The sequence below is a fragment of the Neovison vison genome, chromosome 2 (genome assembly GCF_020171115.1).
Source record: "Neovison vison isolate M4711 chromosome 2, ASM_NN_V1, whole genome shotgun sequence".
NCBI lineage: Eukaryota > Metazoa > Chordata > Mammalia > Carnivora > Mustelidae > Neogale > Neogale vison.
The window spans coordinates 156096474-156120598 of record NC_058092.1 but is presented as its reverse complement, the minus strand read 5'-3'; positions in this window follow the sequence as shown (position 1 = coordinate 156120598).

Below are 24125 nucleotides of genomic sequence, written 5' to 3'. Positions count from 1 at the left end.
AATTTAGGTTCTGTGACAGAGAAAAATTAAAAACGTGAGATGATGAGTTTAACATTTAACAGTAACCTAAAGGAGGAACCACTATGGCTTTTTCAGAACTGATGTGGGAAAAATTAAAAATTAAAAATCTCAAGCCACACTGTTCATCTGTTTTCCTGTGAACACTATTAATCCCCTGAGGTCAGAAAATCCAAGCAACCTCTAGAAAAAAGAGATGCAGGTGTTTAAGGCAAGATAAAAAAATAAATGTTTAATATTTCTTTCTTACAACTTTCAAAAGGTCTTTTAATAAGAAACTATCTTTGATTTAATTAATAGTGACAAAATGAGCCGAAGGAATGTTGGGTCCCATTTCGGTACGTCCTAGATGTCTAGCATTGCCGTACATGAGGCCCAAGTTTTCCCCGAGGTGCAGCATGGTGCTTGGGGCCCCAGTTCCTCTGGCAGGGTGTCTGGGTGCTCCCGAGTCGGAGCTCAGATGAGGGACTGCCTCTCCTCCCTACACCTCTCGCTGCTGCCAAACACACAGGTTGAGCGGGGCCCGTTTTGTGGGGTTGCTGCCAGTGTTGAGCCCAGCAATGGTCACGGTCCCGTGCGTGGAAACGACAGGGATGGTTCCGGGCAGCACCCTCGGGGAATCCTGCAGGGGTAGGGTTACTGCCCCTCGAGTCGACCCCAAGGTGCTTCCCAAGGACATGAGCCCTGAGTTGGCTGTCTCTGGAAAGGAGTGTTCTTTTGAAGAGGAAAATTTGGTTTCAAGAACCCACCTTTGTGTACGTTCACGTCTAACTCTGGTGGCCTTTGCAAATGTGTCGCTTACCTAAGCTAGACAACTTGAGGTCACCCTCAGAAACATGGCCACATTAGCTCGTGGGTGGGCAGTCCCCTTGCTTCTTATTCTGTGGGCATAATACCGGGACCCCATGGGCTCGGGGTTCATTCAGCAACTGGAACATGTAACTGATTTCCCCATGACTGTGGAACTCAACAAGCACCTTGACCAGCTGGATGGGTCTGGGATGAGGAACTCTTTCCCTCAAAGCCAGAGGGAAACACACACCACTCCACAGGGTTCTCTGGGGACTTATTGGGACCATGAAGGACCTCACTCTCTACCTGGAGTGGAGGGTGCACTTGGGGTGCCCTTATCTCCCGGACAAGTTTTCACCCACTCACCAGCGACTCCTACTAAAGAAGATCTTCCGGTGGGACCGCCAATCAAAAGGGCTTCTTGGAATGGTTTCTTCCCTCCCAGTCCTACTGATCCAAGAAGCCATCCTTATTCAGGTACACTGGCAAACAAAGGCTTTAGCTAAGCATCCAACTGTCCTCCTGGGAAAAGAAACCTCCCAGTTCCTACGGGGATGGCCCCTGACTCTAAGGGCTTGGCATCAGCTCCAGAGCATCACAGAGAACAAAAGCCACCAAACCATGACGCCCAGCCAATGCTATTATCAAGTACCACCTTACGCTTCCAGATACGCCTGAACTAATATCCGAAACCAACCCAACTGGACACCCAGCGACCCTTGGGCCTGGACACAATCGCTCTACGCCCATGGCTCTTAAATCTGGAAAGGTTCTGAAGTCCACCAGACTGAAAATGCCCCTATGAAAATGCAGAGGACAGGTGCTTTAACAATGGCAACAGTTTCAGGGAAAGGGAGTAAGAAGAACCATGTATGCTGTCATCAGTCAAACTCGGACTGCTGAGGCCAAAGCCTGTCAGCAAACATGTCTGCCCCCAAAGCAGAGATCCTAGTGCCCACCTGTTGGTTCTCATTGGCAATAAATCATACAAGCATTTATCCGGACTCCAACAGGCCTTCCTCGTCTTCTTCACCCATGAAGCAATTGACAGAAACGGCTCTTCTTCCCAAGCCAGGACCCGCCAACCCGATATGGGCCTGGAATGGTTGCATGTTCCAAGAATGGCCCTCCTAACCCGAGGACCCTTTGAAAGCCTGACGGCGTTTCAAGGTGACTCGGGATTCGATAAGGGCCCCTAGCTGGGATGCAATGGCCCTGAAGCTCTAACCTGGGCCCATGGCTTCCCCAAGCTCCAGAGGCCACCGGACATTTGGGCTGGGCCAAGTGCGTGGGTGCATCATGAAAACCATCACCGACCCAGCCAACCTTCCCCATTTAAAGCAACGGTGCACGGGTGCTCTGTTCCACTCATGTGGCCACCTAGCATCCATCGTTTTCCCTCTTTGGGAATAGAGGATGTCGTGGGGCATGGGGAAGTCCTTACTGAGTACACAGTCAAGGCCCACCCTGTCACCCCAAACAGGATTTCTCAGTGAAATACGGGAATGATCCCAACACATAAAGCAGTTCTACAGAACACAAAGGCTTCAGAGGTGGTAACTGCAACACAAGGTGGAGCCTGTGCCCATCGAAAGACACAATGCTGTGCATACATTCCCCATGATCTCAGAGAACTCTGGGTTCCAACCAGATACCACTGCTCAAATCCCCACTTCCAAGGAACCCTCTCCTTAAGGACTGGCTCAACTCTTGACCTCGGAGAGGGTTCTCACCCACTATCAGAGGACTCTTCATGAGGATTCTCCTTCTCTTTCTTCTTCTAACCCTGTTGTGTTTTTTCCCACTCCATACCCCATCTCTGCAGGAACCCTTCACACTGCAGTAACTTCCAGAGGACAGATGGTCCTTTCCACTCAGGAAGACCCAGTCACAAGTTCTCCCCTGCACTCAGTGGCCTCTTTCTTTTACAACTCTGACAACAGAGGCTTCCCCCAGCTGGCCTTCCCCCACCTGACCAGGAATGACCCACAGGGAAGGACAGCTCTATGCCTCTATTCAGTAGGAAGAAGTTACAGAAGATGAGACCGTCCTCCTTCAACAACCTTAACCACACAAGGCTCCGCACTGGTCAGGGGCACACGAGGAGGGAGGAGAAGGCTAGCTGAGCACCAAGCAGGAGCTGGCACGCCACACCGCCCCCCAACCTGTGATACGGGGGACATCCCTCAGGCGCTCTGACTGCCCTCAAGCTGAGGAAAGGAAAAAACAGATTCTCCCCAGATGGAGATCAAAACCCGGCAAGACCGGAGTCTCCCTCGGTTTGTAAAAGTCCTTGTGATTCTGCAGAAAGAGGCTCGCTTAACGAGAGGCTAGCGACCTGCCAGAGGCCTGAGTCTCTGTATCCTGAATCCCTGACATCTTCCTCCCCTCCGCGACACAGAGGGAGGCTGAGACCGAAGGAAATATCCGTAAAACAGAGTTTCTTCTCAAACCTGCCATCCCTTGAGAAGGACCTATGAGAGGAGGAAGGTAACATTCCTCCTGGAAGCTCCCCACCATCTTTCAATTAATGCCTTCCTAGAAGAAAGAAACCACCTTCCCTTCACAAGAGCAACGCCTCCCATATCCTGGGTGCCCTCTGTTCTCCTGCAACGTTCTTGCAAAACCTCCCGTTTGCCTGACCTCCCTCAAAGCCCTCCCAGAGAGTCAGCCTCTGGTCACGACCCCAGCAAGCAACCCTTTCTACCCAAGGATTGTATCCCTGTGCTTTAATAAAATCTCCTTCTGCCAGCAAAGCCATCTGAAGTGCACCCTCGATGTATTTTCAAGAAAACCTTAACCTATTGATGTATGTATATCACACAAGGATAAATGGCTACAAGATTCAACAAACACATGGTTTGTGATCTACCTCTCATGTGTCCATAATTCTACTAATATTGTCCTTACAAAGTGCAAAGGATTTACAAATTAATTACATGCTTAGAAATATCTCTATTTACTTCACTTATTTGAAAGCGACAGAGCTAGAGAGGGTGCAAGAACAGTCAGGGTCGGGCAGCGAGGAAGATGGAGAAGGGTGCCCAATACAGGGCTTGATATCCAGCAACCAGGGACCCTACCTCAGCCAAGGGCAGATGCTTACCCAACTGTGCCACCCGGGGGATGTCCAATTAATTTCATCTTTTACAAAGAAGCTCTTCTGGAAGACCTGTTGGGATCAGGGCAGGAAAACCTCGACAGTTCAGCATCAGGCAGTGAGGGTTTCGTCCCCATCTATGAGAATGTGGGAGCCAAGCGCTTTTCTCCACCAACAAGAACAGCTACGTATCTCTGGGCCTATACGGTGTACGACCACTGCAGATGTGGAAAAACTCCCCGATTCAGTAGATTTTAGAACAGAAGGGGGTTCTTACGGTCCCTTCCATAAACACAAAGCCTGTCCAGGAATGCCTCCGTGGTTCTTTCAGTTAAGGGACAAATTTTTTTTTATTTTTAATTTTTTATTGTTCATAAACATATATTTTATCCCCAGGGGTACAGGTCTGTGAATCGCCAGGTTTACACACTTCACAGCACTCACCAAAGCACATACCCTCCCCAATGTCCATAACCCTACCCCCCTTCTCCCAACTCCCCTCCCCCCAGCAACCCTCAGTTTGTTTCATGGGATTAAGAGACATTTATGGTTTGTCTCCCTCCCTATCCCATCTTGTTTCATGGATTCTTCTCCTACCCACTTAAGCCCCCATGTTGCATCACCACTTCCTCATATCAGGGAGATCATATGATAGTTGTCTTTCTCTGCTTGACTTATTTCGCTAAGCATGATACACTCTAGTTCCATCTATGTTGTCACAAATGGCAAGATTTCGTTTCTTTTGATAGCTGCATAGTATTCCACTGTGTATATATACCACATCTTCTTGATCCATTCATCTGTTGATGGACATCTAGGTTCTTTCCATGGTTTGGCTATTGTGGACATTGCTGCTATAAACATTCAGGTGCACGTGCCCCTTTGGATCACTACGTTTGTATCTTTAGGGTAAATACCCAGTAGTGCAATTGCTGGGTCATAGGGCAGTTCTATTTTCAACATTTTGAGGAACCTCCATGCTGTTTTCCAGAGTGGTTGCACCAGCTTGCATTTGCACCAGCTTGCATTTCCACCAACAGTGTAGGAGGATTCCCCTTTCTCCGCATCCTCGGCAGCATCTGTCATTTCCTGACTTGTTGATTTTAGCCATTCTAACTGGTGTGAGGTGATATCTCATTGTGGTTTTGATTTGTATTTCCCTGATGCCGAGTAATATGGAGCACTTTTTCATGTGTCTGTTGGCCATCTGGATGTCTTCTTTGCAGAAACGTCTGTTCATGTCCTCTGCCCATTTCTTGATTGGATTAATTGTTCTTTGGGTGTTGAGTTTGCTAAGTTCTTTATAGATTTTGGACACTAGTCCTTTATCTGATATGTCGTTTGCAAATATTTTCTCCCATTCTGTCAGTTGTCTTTTGATTTTGTTAACTGTTTCCTTTGCTGTGCAAAAGCTTTTGATCTTGAGGAAATCCCAATAGTTCATTTTTGCCTTTGCTTCCCTTGCCTTTGGCGATGTTCCTAGGAAGATGTTGCTGCGGCTGAGGTCGAAGAGGTTGCTGCCTGTGTTCTCCTCAAGGATTTTGATGGATTCGTGTCTCACATTGAGGTCCTTCATCCATTTTGAGTCTATTTTTGTGTGTGGTGTAAGGAAATGGTCCAATTTCATTTTTCTGCACGTGGCTGTCCAATTTTCCGAACACCATTTATTAAAGAGGCTATCTTTTTTCCATTGGACATTCTTTCCTGCTTTGTCAAAGATTGGTTGACCATAGAGTTGAGGGTCTATTTCTGGGCTCTCTATTCTGTTCCATTGATCTATGTGTCTGTTTTTATGCCAGTACCATGCTGTCTTGATGATGACAGCTTTGTAATAGAGCTTGAAGTCCGGAATTGTGATGCCACCAACTTTGGCTTTCTTTTTCAATATCCCTTTGACTATTCGAGGTCTTTTCTGGTTCCATATAAATTTTAAAATTATTTGTTCCATTTCTTTGAAAAAGATGGATGGCACTTTGATAGGAATTGCATTAAATGTGTAGATTGCTTTAGGTAGCATAGACATTTTCACAATATTTATTCTTCCAATCCAGGAGCATGGAACATTTTTCCATTTCTTTGTGTCTTCCTCAATTTCTTTCATGAGTACTTTATAGTTTTCTGAGTATAGATTCTTAGCCTCTTTGGTTAGGTTTATAATAAGAGATGAGGAAGGACACTATATCATACTCAAAGGGTCTGTCCAACAAGAAGATCTAACAATTTTAAATATCTATGCCCCCAACGTGGGAGCAGCCAACTATATAAACCAATTAATAACAAAATCAAAGAAACACATCAACAATAATACAATAATAGTAGGGGACTTTAACACTCCCCTCACTGAAATGGACAGATCATCCAAGCAAAAGATCAACAAGGAAATAAAGTCCTTAAATGATACACTGGACGAGATGGACATCACAGATATATTCAGAACATTTCATCCCAAAGCAACAGAATACACATTCTTCTCTAGTGCACATGGAACATTCTCCAGAATAGATCACATCCTCAGTCCTAAATCAGGACTCAACCGGTATCAAAAGATTGGGATCATTCCCTGCATATTTTCAGACCACAATGCTCTGAAGCTAGAACTCAACCACAAGAGGAAGTTTGGAAAGAACCCAAATACATGGAGACTAAACAGCACCCTTCGAAAGAATGAATGGGTCAACCGGGAAATTAAAGAAGAATTGAAAAAAATCATGGAAACAAATGTTAATGAAAACACAATGGTTCAAAATCTGAGGGACACAGCAAAGGCAGTCCTGAGAGGAAAATATATAGTGGTACAAGCTTTTCTCAAGAAACAAGAAAGGTCTCAGGTACACAGCCTAACCCTACACCTAAAGGAGCTGGAGAAAGAAGAAGAAAGAAACCCTAAGCCCAGCAGGAGAAGAGAAATCATAAAGATCAGAGCAGAAATCAATGAAATAGAAACCAAAAAAAACAATAGAACAAATCAATGAAACTAGGAGCTGGTTCTTTGAAAGAATTAATAAAATTGATAAACCCCTGGCCAGACTTATCAAAAAGAAAAGAGAAAGGACCCAAATATATAAAATCATGAATGAAAGAGGAGAGATCACAACTAACACCAAAGAAATACAAGCTATTATAAGAACATACTATGAGCAACTCTAAGCCAAAAAATTTGACAATCTGGAAGAAATGGTTGCATTCCTAGAAACATATAAACTACCAAATTTGAACCAGGAAGAAATAAAAAGCCTGAACAGACCCATAACCAATAAGGAGATTGAAACAGTCATTAAAAATCTCCAAACAAACAAAAGCCCAGGGCCAGACGGCTTCCCGGGGGAATTCTACCAAACATTTAAAGAAGAACTAATTCCTATTCTCCTGAAACTGTTCCAAAAAATAGAAATGGAAGGAAAACTTCCAAACTCATTTTATGAGGCCAGCATCACCTTGATCCCAAAACCAGACAAGGATCCCATCAAAAAAGAGAGCTATAGACCAATATCCTTGATGAACACAGATGCGAAAATTCTCACCATAATACTAGCCAATAGGATTCAACAGTACATTAAAAGGATTATTCACCACGACCAAGTGGGATCTATCCCAGGGCTGCAAGGTTGGTTCAACATCCGCAAATCAGTCAATGTGATACAACACATCAATAAAAGAAAAAACAAGAACCATATGATATTCTCAATACATACTGAAAAAGCATTTGACAAAGTACAGCATCCCTTCCTGATCAAAACTCTTCAAAGTGTAGGGATAGAGGGCACATACTTCAATATCATCAAAGCTACCTATGAAAAACCCACCACAAATATCATTCTCAATGGAGAAAAACTGAAAGCTTTTCCACTAAGGTCAGGAACACGGCAGGGATGTCCATTATCACCACTGCTATTCAACATAGTACTAGAAGTCCTAGCCTCAGCAATCAGACAACAAAAGGAAATTAAAGGCATCCAAATCGGCAAAGAAGAAGTCAAATTATCACTCTTCGCAGATGATATGATACTCTATGTGGAAAACCCAAAAGACTCCACTCCAAAACTGCTAGAACTTGTACAGGAATTCAGTAAAGTGTCAGGATATAAGATCAATGCACAGAAATCAGTTGCATTTCTCTACACCAACAACAAGACAGAAGAAAGAGAAATTAAGGAGTCAATCCCATTTACAATTGCACCCCAAACCATAAGATACCTCGGAAGGGACCAACTTTTGGCTTTGGCTCAGGTAATGACGTCAGGGTTATGGGATTGAGCCCCGTGTCTGGCTATGCAAAGCATGTGGATCCTGCTGAAGTGTCTCTCTCATCCTCTGCAATTCCCACTCTGCCCACAGAAAGAAACACAGAGAGAGAGAGAGAGAGAATGTGTGCGGAAGTCCACTCAGACATCCATTTGTAAAGATGCCCGGGATTCTTTGCTCTAGATGAATGGCCCAATAAAGCAAGTGTGGGCAGAAAGTTGATCATCGAGAGAATGTCTATACAAGGTCAGGCTGCAATAACTCAGGATTCTGCTACCAGAGGCAACCTGGAGTTCAGAAGTTTTTTGTGGGGCAGGGACTTGTAGAACCTTCTCTACATGTGCCACGAAGTCATCTTCCCCAAGCAGCAAACTCTAAACATTCTGGTTAAGGGTACATCTCCAAGGTAATCGACAAGAAGAGGGTATTTTTCCCTCCAGAAGAAAGACAGAAGCCGGCAAAAAAAGATACCCAAGTCAAGGCCTGAACTTCAACCCTGGTGGGAGGTTCAGAACCATGACAACGTACGACTGTGATATACATCCACCAGGGAGATGACAGAGGTCACATTCCTGTATATTTTGCACTTGAATCTGCACTGAAGAGACAGAGACCAGACGCGTTGGATGCTGCCAATGAGGTCAAGTCACCTGAGGTTTGAAGCACCACCTGTAAAAACAGGGAGAGCATTTAGTTGAGGTCTCCGGACCCGCACTCGGGAAGACACAATGTCACACAAAACTGAAAGCATGCCCCTCCCTTCCAGCAGAGAGCACAAGCTCAAAGAGGCCAAAACCACAGAATCCCGAAATTTAAAGATTTAGCATTGCTGCTGGCAGACCTTCAAATGATACATGCACGGTCAACTGGCTATCGGGAGTTCCACGATATCTTTGCCAGACCCAAGCAGGAGGATGTGGGCCAGGAAATGGCCCAGAGGTCAATCACCATGTGCAACTAGTGACAGGAGTCTAAATAAAGTTTCTGCTGCTCCCATAAATCGAACAGAAGATCTGCATAAACCCTATTTCAACTGCATTTTGCATGACCGTCCTAGGGTTGCTTACTTCTCCTTGAATCTTCGTTCACCTTTGACATGCATTCTCATTCCTCTACCCTGTAACTTCAGTGACACGGAACTCCCATTGGAGATAGGCATATACTCTACCTCCTCAATGTCTTTTCAACTCTATGTGAGTGACTCTGTTAGTCTTGCTTCCTTTTTTTCCTCACAACTCTATTTGGCTGAAATGAGCCTCTGGTCTTTCCTTTCTAAGACATGTCTCTCATGGACCCTGGAACTCAAAAAAAGAAATTAAAAAAAAAAAAAAACAACTAATCACCACCCAATATGAATGTAACATATACCTTGGAGATCAAAGTTGCTTCACTCTTAACCAGAGACTATGCTACTGACCTAAAGGGCAAGCCCTCCAACAACCAGCTTCTAGAGGATTCTGGGACGATTTGGGGTATAGTTTTGATAGGATTTTCCCAATCTGAAAACACTGCCACCCTACAAAGCGAGGTCCCCAAACCTGATTTTGAATTAAACAGATTCAGAGCTTCACAGGACCCATTGTGAGGCACAGAAACGCCTGGCAGTGGTGGCAGCAGGTGCCAGTCCACATGGGTGATGGCTTTCAGTTCAACAGATTTGGGATGGTTTCTTAGATACAAGAAGGCAGCCGCAAGCACACTTGGTTTCTTAGCATCTATTCTAACTAAGCCTGGCAGGCACAGTGACGGACCATTCCATACAGCTTTTGAAACCCTGCTGTGTTGGAACTTCTCATGAGGAATCTCTAGAGTGAACTTTCAGTAGTGTGTCCAGGCCAAAGCCAGCGCAATACTCCCATCAGACTTGACTGCAATACCTGTTGATTTGGGTGGATTCCTCTTCTTGAGGTCTCCCAAATATCCTGAGGTTCCTATACCTGCCAACAGGTAACATTCCCTACTCATCTGGCAAGGCTCCTGAGTACTGTGTCATGGAGGTGTGAAGCCGCTATTGCCAAGGGGGTCCACAAAGTCACCCTTAATTCCTGAAAATTGTCTGGTCATTATCTGAGTCTATACACATTACTGTCAAATTGGACATTTCACTCAATCCCTTGGTAAAATAACCAATGTTTCCAGCGGTGTCCTGTTAACAAGAAAAAGGCCCTTGTGCTGAACTTGTGCCAATAATCCTAAGTACCTTGGAAGAAAGAATTCTTCCTGAGAGTTTCTGAATGATGGAGGGTTCAGGAAGGGAGAGAAGTTAAATTCTCCCATTTGTTCACACAGAAATATTTCATCACATTTCTGTAGATCATGGATATTTTCAGATACAGTTTCCCTAAATCTGGAAGAAGAAATATTAAAGAACCAGCAACATTTCAAACAAGAGTCACAAAGGTAGGCTCAGTCCCCATTTACCAATTCTTGATTGGCTTGAATGCAGCTTTTCCATGAGTTCTACAAATCCGTACCCAGTTGAGTTTGAGAATTTTCACGATCGGAAACTAAGACCCTACAAGACACATCACCGTGTATAGTCACAGGCATTTAATGGCAGAGTAGGGATAAAAGGCCTGTGGACACACACTTAATGAGATATATTTTCACCTAACATAGAAGGCAAGACATCAAAATAAAGCAGAGAGGCCACAAGACCTGCATCCTGATCGCCAGGGCATGGCGTGTCCATGAGTTTCCGTATCTCCAAGCCAAAAACTCTTATGTGTTCTGAGCTAAGGTTTCTGCTTCTAGAATTTTCTCCCAAGGAGAAAACCAGAGAGGTTGTAAAGGATTTGCAACAGTGTTTACGGAGGCTTCCTGGATAATGGCAAAGCCCTGCCGTTCACCGCCTTGAACAAGGCCCAGAAACCTGTTCAGTGCCCCCTTTGCATCCACCACGGTCAGGCAGGTCTAGCCCTTTTTCCCCCAGTTGCATAGCACAACCTCTCCTGGTGTCCACCAGGTCGCTCGGCCTCTGTGTTCCATGTACTCAATGGATCTCTTTGGAAGAAGGTAACGTGCATAGTGGTGGAAAGAGCAAATATACTCTTCCTTTCTCCCTCCTTGCACCCAACCAAAGTTTCTGCAGGAAGAGGCAGATGAGGTTCTTCTTCTGTGGCACCTCCAAGAATCCCCTTGCACAAAACCTGAGCCTTAGCGCTTAGCAGGCGATTTTGGTCTCTACCCCCACCGCCCATCTCAGCCACAGGGCAGCATTCCACCTGCCAGTCTCCTCAGAAAGAACTCCCGCACCTTAGCTAGCTGCTCTCTGTTCAACACCCAGGTGCTGACCTAGGCATCTGAAAGGAGACTGGATGAGGAGACACACCCATCGCACCCAGGTGCGTGAATGTATGCCACACCACACCATCTACTTCAGGGTTGTGGTGATGGCAGACTTCCCACTGTGTGCTTTTTGTCCTGAAATATGCCAAACCTCCAATGCAGCAGAGAGCAGAGAGCCGGGCTTCAGTCCCCCAGTGACCTGGCTGGCTTCCATGGCTGCATGGGCCTGCCTGCCTCCCTCCCTGGCTCCAGTCCTTTCCTATGAGCATCTTCCTGGGCCCTGGGGCTCTGGCTCTGCTCCAGTGCCCTGAGCCCTGGGTGCAGGCTGTGAACAGGCAGTTAAGGAACCACAGACTCCAGCTGGCAGGCCCTGTGCTCCCCTCAACCCAACCACCGTGGTAACCAACATGGACCCAGGTGCCAGATCAGACTGCAGCCCCCCACCTTCCTGCTCAAACACAGGGGGCTCCTCGGAAGCAAGGCATGTCAGCCCCAAATACCTGCTCCCTAACCCCCTCCCCACCAGTTGAATAACCCCTAGGGACAGATGTATAGAGAAGCCAACATAATCTATACTCCAGGCACTGCATTTCACTCAGCCTCTCACGGTACGCAGGTGGGTCAGAGGAGGATTCGGCATAACAGCACAAATAACGCTTGAGTAGTGAGCAAATGTGTTTCTCCCAGGATGGCAACATTTCAGATATGCCTGGTTGTCAGTCTACCTGTGCTCCAGTAAGAGACCTGCTCTGACACTGATGAGCAAGCCACAGACCAAGAGTACCTCGCAGGTAAATGGGCCCAAATGTATCCTGGATCCTTTCATTTTGTTGTTTTGATTTTGCTCCTAAGTCCAGGGAGATAGCTCTGGGGCATGGATGGGGCTCCCCATTCAAGAGCACAGGTGGTAAATGAGCCATATGTTCCCCTCAACACCACTCCTGGGACAGGCCAAGTCAAGCTACCACCCGTGTGCTACCCTGTGGCCTCAGCAGGGCCAAAGCACAGCCTGCTCCGTGGATGTGGAGAGAACAGGGATGCAGTCCCTGAGCCACACATTTTGAAGCCAGAACTCTAAGGGAACTATGCATGTGGGCTGGTGGTAGCACAGAAACTGGCAGGCACCACGCTGCCCTGAGAGCCATGTAGGCTCCTGGCAGCCTCAGAGTGGGGGTCCAGTGCCTGCTCTGCATTCCAGATTGCCCCTGCTCTGTCCTGACTGAGACCTAAGCTGGAACCCTTGTGGTCCCTCCAAGTTCAGGTGGCATAAAAAGGGCCTATAGTAGTTGGGGTGCCCCTGGGAAGGGAACCCCCTGAGGCAGATCCCGGGATGAGGCTGGATGGCATATCAGGGGCTCACTGAGATGGGAACCCACAGCAGATTGCTGTGGGAACAGGGAGCCCAGTGTCTGTGGAGGGTGTCCACATCACAGCCTCAACAGCTGTGTCCCTGGCAAATGACTGCATCTGTCTGTGCCCCATGTCTTCTGTAGAACTGGACCTCACAGCACTTTGTCCCCCAGAATTTAGTTGAGGATAAACCAAGACAATGAACAATAAGCACCTCACCAGGGCTTGGAACAGAAGCGCCGTCCATGAAGACACATCTCCCTAGGATTGCTTGGTAGGAAACGTGTTTTGGAACCCCTGGCTCAGCTGATCATGTGGTCTTGAACATCAGAGAAAAAGCACCTGGCTTCAGCGAGCCTCCCTCCAACATGGTGACTTCGAGCCATCGTGATCCAGTTACACAACCTCCTCTCCAGGGACATTCCTGCCTATCTGGTAAATATCGGGCTATGTAGATGCACTACCCTGCAAGCCCTGCCCCAAGAAGCCTTGGGCCCAGCTGTCTTCCCACATCACCAGAACAATGGACCTGGGCCTCTGGCCTTACCTCGCTTCTCAGTGGTGAAGATGGTGGCCTCTAGGGGCTCCCCCAGCCCTGCCTCATCTTGATCATCAGCCTGAAGATGTACGCTGACTCTGGGTCCAGCTCGGTGGCCATGAATCACCTCAACATAGCACCCATCTCCACCGTGGTGAACGTGCTGGAGTTGCTGTTGGCCAGGCAGTAGGCGGTCTGATAACCTATGGGTGGGACAGGAGGGCCACGCATCAGTCTCATCACCCCGCTCGGACCCCACATTCCCGCCACCACCACTCTGCCGTGTTTCCACCATGTCCTTCATCCTCTTCCAGCATCTGAGAGGAATGGCACAGCCACAGTGGCAGATGGAGCCTCTGAGTGCTGGGCACCCATGACTCTCATTCCCCTTCATCCATCCCACCACCAAGATACGGAAACAGTTTCATCTTTAGTGATTCAATACTTACATAAAACACCAGTACTCATCATATCAGCCATTTAAAACCTCCCAGAAAACCAAATTCCAGAACCAGATGCCTTTCATGGTAAATTCTACCATTCAGGGAAGGATTCATACCAGTCCTTTGCCCGCTTTTCCAAAAAACAGAAGAGAAAGCTTCTAAACCCACTTGCTGAGGCCAACATTACCCTGATACAAAAATAAATGAGGACAGCCCATGAAAAGAATCTTACAGTCCAATATCCTTGATAACTATAGATGCAAAAATGTTCAACAAAATACTAAAAGCCCAAGTTCACCAATATGCTGAGATGATCATATACTATGATCAAGTGGAATCTTGCAGGAATGCAATGATGGTTTACAGGAGCACATCGATCAAAGTGATATAGCACATTAATAAAATAAAGAATAAAAATGATGTGATCATCTTGAGAAGCAGGGAAGCATTTGACAAACTTTAATATCCGTTTGCAATCAAAATTCTCAACAGAGCACGTAGACCAGGAACATACCTCAACACCAAAAAGGCCATATATGGGCCACCTGGGTGGCTCAGTGGGTTAAAGCCTCTGCCTTAAGCTCAGGTCATTAGCCCAGGGTCCTGGGATTGAGGCCCGCATCGGGCTCTCTGCTCAGCAGGGAGCCTGCTTCCCCCTCTCTCTGCCTCTCTGCCTACTTGTGATCTCTCTCTCTCTCTCAAATGAATAAATAAAATCTTTTTTTAAGGCCTTATGCGACAACAGATTATGTCACATCCCATACTGAAAAGTTTTAACTGTTTCTATTTCCTCTAAGATTGCCGAAGTTAGGAACACTGCCACTTTTTCCTTGCCACTTTTACTGAACACAAGATTAAAAATCCAAGGCAGAACAATTATGCAAGAAGATAATCAGAAGGCATCAAAACCGGAAATAAAGAAGTAAAATGGTCACTATTTGCAGATGATACAGAATATGAGGAAAACCTCAAAGAAGCCAGTGAAAACTTGTTCAAACTATGACTAAATTCAGTAAAGGGACAGGATACAATATTACTACCCCCAAAACCTACTGCATTTCTATACACTAATAACGAATCATCAGAAAATAAATTAGGAAGACCATCCCACCTTAAGTTGCATCAAAAAGAATAAAATACCCAGGAATACACTTCACCAAGAGGTAAAATCTTGTATAACTGAAAACTACAAGACAGTAAGGAAAGAAACTGAAGGCAACACACATAAACCAAGATATCACATATTCATGGGTGAAAAGAATTAATAGTGGTAAAATGCCCATACTTCCCTAAACCATCTACTTTGTAATTCCTATCAAAATTCCAAGGACATTTTTCACAGAAAGAGAACAGAAGGATCTAAAAATTTGTATGATGCCACAAAAGACTCTGAATACCAGAGCAATCTAGAGAAAGAAGAGCCACACTAAAGGCATTGCGCTTGCTCATTTCAGACTAATGACAAAGCTTGAGAATCAAAACAATCTAACATTGTCATAAAAACAGAAACACACATCACCAGAAGACAGGAGAGAGCCCAGAAGTAAAACACACATCTATGGTCCGGGACCTTTATGACAAAGGAGCCAAGAATAAACAAGGGGGAAAAAACAGTCTCTGTCATCAATGGTGCTGGGAACACTGGAGAGCCACATGCAAAAGAACAAAACTGCACCATTCTCGTACACCATACACAAAATTTAACTCAAAATGTGTCAAATACTTGAATATAAGACCTGGAACTATAAAACTTGTAGCAGAAAACACAGGATTTGGAAAGGTCCTTGACATAGGTCTTGGTAGTGGTGCTTTTAAGCTGATACCAAAATAAAAACAAACAAACAGCAAAGTGTGGGCCTACATCAAACTATAAAACGTCCAAACAACAAAGGAAACCATCAACAAAATAAAACGGTAACCTAAGGTAAAACATTTGTAAATTATATATCCAATAAGGGTTAATGCTTAAAATATAAAGAACTCATGAAACTCAACAGCAAAACAAAACAAAACAAACACAAGCACCAAAAACTCCACAAGTAATCTAATGTAACAGCAGCAGATCCAAATAGACATTTTCCTGAAGAAGAAATACAGATGGTCTACACGAACACGAAAAGATGCTCGACATCATTAATCATCAGGGAAATGCAAATCAAACCAGTATGAGGCATCACTTCACACCTGTCAGAAGGGCCATTACCAAAAACACAAGAAATAGCAAGTTTTGGTGAAGATGTGGAGTAGAGGAAAACTCTAGTGCAACATTACTAGGAGTATAAAAGGGTGTGGCCACTATGGAAAACAGTACAGAAGTTCCTCCAGAAAATGAGAAACAGAACAACCAAAGGATCCAGCAATTCCCTTTCTGAGTATTTATCTGAAGGAAATGAAAACACTAACTCACAAAGGTATATTCACCCCTGTGTACACTACAGGATTATTTACAACAGTGAAAATAAAGAAACAACCTAAATGCCATCAGTGGATGAATGAATAAGGAAACTGTGGTCGATAAACACAGTGGAATTCTACTCAGCCATAAAAAAGGATGAAATCTTTCGATTTACAACATGGTGGCCCTTGAAGGCATTATGCTAAGTAAAACAGGCCAGACAGAAAAACAAATACTAGAAATCACATGTAGAACCTTAAACAAAACAAAAACAAAAATATGAGCTCACAGACAGAACAGATGGAGGGAGGCAGAAGTTTGGGGTTGGAGGTGGGAGAAATGGGTGAAGGGGTCAAAAGGAAAAAAGAAAACAATCCCAAATACAGCATCTTTTTTTTTTCAATTAAGTAATCTGTACTGCCAACATAGCTTAAACTCATAAGCCAGAGATCAAGAGTCAGACACTCCACCGACCCAGGCAGCCAGGGTCCTGGAATTGTAGCATCTTCGGATACTCAAAGTATGGAGAAAGGGGAAACTAATTTAATCTATGGTATTTTGAAGGCTAGGTATTTTTTGGTAAATGTAAAAGTAAAGAATACATTCTTCAGGGTCACACACTCAGGACTATATCTAGTTCTAACATTTATCAAGACACTGAGCAAGTACCTTACCTTTTTAATTTAATTATTTATTTGAGAGTCGGGGGGGGGGCATAAACAGGGGGACATAAGCAGGGGGAGCGACAGAGGGAGAAGACAACTCCCCACTGAGCAGGGAGCCTGACCTGGGGTTCGATCCCAGGAACCTGGGATTATGTCCTGAGCCAAAGGCAGAAGCTTCAATGACTGAACCACCCCAGTGCCCCTACTTAACCTCTTTTCTGTCTGTTTGCCCACCTCTGAAGATATTATGAATATTTGCTTTTAGAATAGCTTCTATTTAAATTTAAAACTAGTTTTAGAATTGAGTGAAATAGAGATCACTTAGAATAGTACCTATGAGAGTAAGCCCTCAAAAAATGTTGTAAAAAATCTTATTCTGGGGGTACCTGGGTGGCACAGTCAGTTAGGCTGCTGACTCTTGATTTTGGCTCAAATCAAGAACCCACGCTCCTGGGAGAGAGCCCTGCACCAGGCTCCACACTCAGCGGGGATGCTGCTGGAGGATACCCTCTCTCCCTCTGACCCTCCCTTCTCTAGCATATGCTTGTGCACTCTCTTTCTGTCTCTACAATAAATAAATATGTCTTTAAAAATCTTATCCTGAACATTTGGTGGTTGCACAATCATTTTCATAATTGGGCAGTATCTCCTAGTTTATAAAGCATTTTTATACACATTCTCGTATTGGAGTCAGGATATGGTTATGGGAGAAGGATTTATTGTGTTTATTTACAGAGGAAAAAAAAAAGAAAACCAGACTTAGAGCAGGGGTGTGCTTTGTTCATGGCTGTAGAACTAACAGATGATCTTCTGATTTTCAGTCCAATGGAGTAGAACAAGAAAAAATCCAAACACTGTAACAAGAGCCAATGAAGGGCACTACAACTGATAATGGAATTAATGCAGTAAAATGATGCAACATTTATGAATATTTACCCACCCAGCAGTGGAGCAACTAAATATGTAGAGCATATATGAACAAACCTAAGAGAAGCAATCAGCACCAATACCATAGGGAACTTTAATACCTCACACTTCTCTCAATGATCCCCCATCCAGACAGAAGATCACAAAGGAAACATCAGCCTCAGACAACCCGTTACTTAGATGGACTTGACAGATACACACAAAACCCTCCATCCAAAAGCATCAAATGGAATATACTCCTCTCAAGTGCCCCTAGAACGTTCTCCACCTTAGGTCATATGTAAGACCACAAGACAAGTCAATAAATTCCAGAAGCCTAGAATTTTCCCAAATGAGGACTGAAATCAAATCAACCATCTTTTCCAACCACAGTGGTATAGAATTAGAAATCAATTACAAGAAGAAAACTGGAAATTCATAAACACAGAGACTAAACAACATGCTACTGCACAACCAACTGGGTTCATGGGCAAACCAAAATAGGAACACAGAAATACTTTGAGGTAAATGAAAAAATAATACAATGAAACAAACTTCACAGAATGCAGTAAAACAGGTTCTAAAATAGGTCACCCGATTAGTCGATTAGTCTAGTCGATTAGTCGGTGGAGCTCTGGGACTCCTGATCTTCTGGTTTTGAGTTTCAACCGCACACAGTGCATAGAGCTCACTTTATTTTTTTAAAGCTGTCATTTATTTATTTGACACAGAGTGGGAGAGAGAGACAAACAGACAGACTGAGCAAAGTGGAAGGAGCAGCAGGCAGTAGAAGAGGGAGAAAGGGGCTCCCCATGCTGACCAAGGAGCTCATGCAGGGCTCAATTCCAAGACCCTAAATTCATGACTTGAGCCAAAGGCCAACACCTAAAAGACCAAGCCACACAGGCAGCCCTTAGAGTCAACTTTAAAAAAAAAAGTTGTTCTAAGAAGGAAGTTTATAGTGATACAGGTCTAACTCAAGAAACAAGAAACATCTCAAATAAGCAACCTAACTTGATACCTCAAGGAAACAGAAAAGAACAAATAAAGTCCAAAGTTAGTAGAAGGAACACATCAAAACCTAAATCAATGAAATACAGACTAAAAAGACAACAGAAAGATATATATTAAAAAAAAAAACAACAAGAACAATAACAGATCAACAAAGAGCTGGTTCTTTGAAAAGAACAAAGCTTCGACAAAACAGGAAAAAATATACAGTGGAAAAAAGACAGTCTCTTCAATAAATGGTGCTGGGAAAACTGGACAGCTATATGTAGAAGAATGAAACTCGACCATTCTCTTACACCGTACACAAAGATCAACTCAAAATGGATAAAAGACCTCAACGTGAGACAGGAATCCATCAGAATCTTAGAGGAGAACATAGGCAGTAATCTCTTTGATATCAGCCACAGCAACTTCTTTTTTTTTTTTTTTTTTTTTTTCCCCAATTTATTTATTTTCAGAAAAACAGTATTCATTATTTTTTCACCACACCCAGTGCTCCATGCAAGCTGTGCCCTCTATAATACCCACCACCTGGTACCCCAACCTCCCACCCCCCCCCGCCACTTCAGACCCCTCAGACTGTTTTTCAGAGTCCATAGTCTCTCATGGTTCACCTCCCCTTCCAATTTACCCAAATTCCCTACTACTCTCTAACGCCCCTTGTCCTCCATGCTATTGGTTATGCTCCACAAATGAGTGAAACCATATGATAATTGACTCTCTCTGCTTGACTGATTTCACTCAGAATAATCTCTTCCAGTCCCGTCCATGTTGCTACAAAAGTTGGATATTCGTCCTTTCTGATGGAGGCATAATACTCCATAGTGTATATGGACCACATCTTCCTTATCCATTCATCCGTTGAAGGGCATCTTGGTTCTTTCCATAGTTTGGCGACTGTGGCCATTGCTGCTATAAACATTGGGGTACAGATGGCCCTTCTTTTCACGACATCTGTATCTTTGGGGTAAATACCCAGGAGTGCAATTGCAGGGTCATAGGGAAGCTCTATTTTTAATTTCTTGAGGAATCTCCACACTGTTCTCCAAAGAGGCTGCACCAACTTGCATTCCCACCAACAGTGTAAGAGGGTTCCCCTTTCTCCACATCCTCTCCAACACATGTTGTTTCCTGTTTTGTTAATTTTGGCCATTCTAACTGGTGTAAGGTGATATCTCAATGTGGTTTTAATTTGAATCTCCCTGAGGGCTAATGATGATGAGCATTTTTTCATGTGTCTGATAGCCATTTGTATTTCTTGATTGGAGAAGTGTCTGTTCATATCTTCTGCCCATTTTTTGATGTGTTTGTCTGTTTCGTGTGGGTTGAGTTTGAGGAGTTCATTATAGATCCTGGATATCAACCTTTTGTCTGTACTGTCATTTGCAAATATCTTCTCCCATTCCGTGGGTTGCCTCTTTGTTTTTTTGACTGTTTCCTTTGCTGTGCAGAAGCTTTTGATTTTGATGAAGTCCCAGAAGTCTATTTTCGCTTTTGTTTCCTTTGCCTTTGGAGACGTATCTTGAAAGAAGTTGCTGTGGCTGATATCGAAGAGATTACTGCCTATGTTCTCCTCTAAGATTCTGATAGATTCCTGTCTCACGTTGAGGTCTTTTATCCATTTTGAGTTGATCTTTGTGTACGGTGTAAGAGAATGGTCGAGTTTCATTCTTCTACATATAGCTGTCCAGCTTTCCCAGCACCATTTATTGAAGAGACTGTCTTTTTTCCACTGTATATTTTTTCCTGTTTTGTCGAAGATTAATTGACCATAGAGTTGAGGGTCCATATCAGGGCTCTCTACTCTGTTCCACTGGTCTATGTGTCTGTTTTTATGCCAGTACCATGCTGTCTTGGTGATCACAGCTTTGTAATAAAGCTTGAAATCAGGTAAGGTGATGCCGCCAGCTTTATTTTTGTTTTTCAACGTTTCCTTAGCGATTCGGGGTCTCTTCTGATTCCATACAAATTTTAGGATTATTTGCTCCAGCTCTTTGAAGAATGCCGGTGGAATTTTGATCGGAATGGCATTAAAAGTATAGATTGCTCTAGGCAGTATAGACATTTTAACGATGTTTATTCTTCCGATCCAAGAGCATGGAATGGTCTTCCATCTTTTTGTGTCTTCTTCAATTTCTTTCATGAGTGTTCTATAGTTCCTCAAGTATAGATCCTTTACCTCTTTAGTTAGGTTTATTCCCAGGTATCTTATGGTTCTTGGTGCTATAGTAAATGGAATCGATTCTCTAATTTCCCTTTCTGTATTTTCCTTGTTAGTGTATAAGAAAGCCACTGATTTCTGCACATTGACTTTGTATCCTGCCACGCTGCTGAATTGCTGTATGAGTTCTAGTAGTTTGGGGGTGGAGTCTTTTGGGTTTTCCATATAAAGAATCATGTCATCTGCGAAGAGAGAGAGTTTGACTTCTTCATTACCAATTTGGATACCTTTTATTTCTCTCTGTTGTCTGATTGCTGTTGCTAGGACTTCTAATACTATGTTGAACAAGAGTGGTGAAAGTGGGCATCCTTGTCTTGTTCCTGATCTCAACGGGAAGGCTGCAAGCTTTTTCCCATTGAGGATGATATTTGCTGTGGGTCTTTCATAGATAGATTTGATGAGGTTCAGGAATGTTCCCTCTATCCCTATACTTTGAAGCGTTTTAATCAGGAACGGATGTTGGATTTTGTCAAATGCTTTTTCTGCATCAATTGAGAGGACCATGTGGTTCTTCTCTCTTCTCATATTAATTTGTTGTATCACATTGATTGATTTACGAATGTTGAACCATCCTTGTAGCCCAGGGATGAATCCCACCTGATCATGGTGGATAATCTTTTTAATGTGTTGTTGGATCCTGTTGGCTAGGATCTTGTTGAGAATCTTAGCATCCATATTCATCAGTGATATTGGTCTGAAATTCTCCTTTTTGGTAGGGTCCTTGCCTGGTTTGGGGATCAGGGTAATGCTGGCTTCATAGAAAGAGTCTGGAAGTTTTCCTTCTGCTTCAATTTTTTGAAACAGCTTCAGGAGAATAGGTGTTATTTCTTCTTGGAAGGTTTGGTAGAATTCCCCAGGGAATCCGTCAGGTCCTGGGCTCTTGTTTTTTGGGAGATTTTTGATCACTGCTTCAATCTCGTTATTAGATATCGGTCTATTCAGGTTGTCGATTTCTTCCTGGTTCAATTTTGGTAGTTTATATTTTTCCAGGAATGCATCCATTTCATCTAGGTTGCTAAGCTTATTGGCATATAACTGTTCATAGTAACTTCTGATGATTGTTTCTACTTCCTTGGTGTTAGTTGTGATCTCTCCCCTTTCATTCATAATTTTATGAATTTGGGATTTCTCTCTTTTCTTTTGGATTAGTGTAGCCAGTGGCTTATCGATCTTATTGATTCTTTCAAAAAACCAGCTTCTAGTTTCATTGATACGTTCTACTGTATCTCTGGTTTCTCCCTCATTGATCTCCGCTCTAATCTTGATGATTTCCCTTCTTATGTGTGGAGTTGGTTTGATTTGTTGTTGATCCTCCAGTTCTTTAAGGTGTAGAGACAGCTGGTGTGTTCTGGATTTTTCAATTTTTTTGAGCAAGGCTTGGATGGCTATATATTTTCCCCTTAGGACCGCCTTTGCTGTATCCCATAGGTTTTGGACCGAAGTGTCTTCATTCTCATTGGTTTCCATGAATTGTTTCAGTTCTTCTTTGATCTCCTGGTTGATCCAAGCATTCTTAAGCAAGGTGGTCTTTAGCTTCCAGGTGTTTGAGTTCCTTCGGAACTTTTCCTTGTGATTGAGCTCCAGTTTCAAAGCATTGTGATCTGAGAATATGCAGGGAATAATCTCAGTCTTTTGGTATCGGCTGAGTCCTGATTTGTGACCCAGTATGTGGTCTATTCTGGAGAAGGTTCCGTGTGCACTTGAGAAGAATGAGTATTCTGCTGTTTTAGGGTGGAATGTTCTGTATATATCTATGAGGTCCATCTGGTCCAATGTGTCGTTCAATGCTCTTGTTCCTTTATTGATTTTCTGCTTCGATGATCTGTCTAATTCTGAAAGAGGCGTGTTAAGATCACCTACGATTAGTGTATTCATATCAATATGACTCTTTATCTTGATTAACAGTTTTCTTAAGTAATTGGCTGCTCCCATATTGGGAGCATAGATATTTACAATTGTTAGATCATCTTGGTGGATAGTCCCTTTAAGGATTATGTAGTGTCCTTCTGTATCTCTGACTACAGTCTTTAGTTTGAAGTCTAATTTATCTGATATGAGAATCGCTACCCCAGCCTTCTTTTGAGTCCCATTGGCATGAAAGATGCTTCTCCACCCCTTCACTTTCAGTCTGCGTGTATCTTTAGGTTCGAAATGGGTCTCTTGTAGACAGCATATGGATGGGTCCTGTCGTTTTATCCAATCTGCAACCCTGAGCCACAGCAACTTCTTTCAAGATACGTCTCCAAAGGCAAAGGAAACAAAAGCGAAAATAAACTTCTGGGACTTCATCAAAATCAAAAGCTTCTGCACAGCAAAGGAGACAGTCAAAAAAACAAAGAGGCAACCCACGGAATGGGAGAAGATATTTGCAAATGACAGTACAGACAAAAGGTTGATATCCAGGATCTATAATGAACTCCTCAAACTCAACCCACATGAAACAGACAAACACATCAAAAAATGGGCAGAAGATATGAACAGACACTTCTCCAATCAAGACATACAAATGGCTATCAGACACATGAAAAAATGCTTATCATCATTAGCCCTCAGGGAGATTCAAATGAAAACCACATTGAGATATCACCTTACACCAGTTAGAATGGCCAAAATTAACAAAACAGGAAACAACATGTGTTGGAGAGGATGTGGAGAAAGGGGAACCCTCTTACACTGTTGGTGGGAATGCAGGTTGGTGCAGCCTCTTTGGAGAACAGTGTGGAGATTCCTCAAGAAATTAAAAATAGAGCTTCCCTACGACCCTGCAATTGCACTCCTGGGTATTTACCCCAAAGATACAGATGTCGTGAAAAGAAGGGCCATCTGTACCCCAATGTTTATAGCATCAATGGCCACAGTCGCCAAACTATGGAAAGAACCAAGATGCCCTTCAACGGATGAATGGATAAGGAAGATGTGGTCCATATACACTATGGAGTATTATGCCTCCATCAGAAAGGACGAATATCCAACTTTTGTAGCAACATGGACGGGACTGGAAGAGATTATGCTGAGTGAAATCAGTCAAGCAGAGAGAGTCAATTATCATATGGTTTCACTCATTTGTGGGGCATAACCAATAGCATGGAGGACAAGGGGCATTAGAGAGGAGTAGGGAATTTGGGTAAATTGGAAGGGGAGGTGAACCATGAGAGA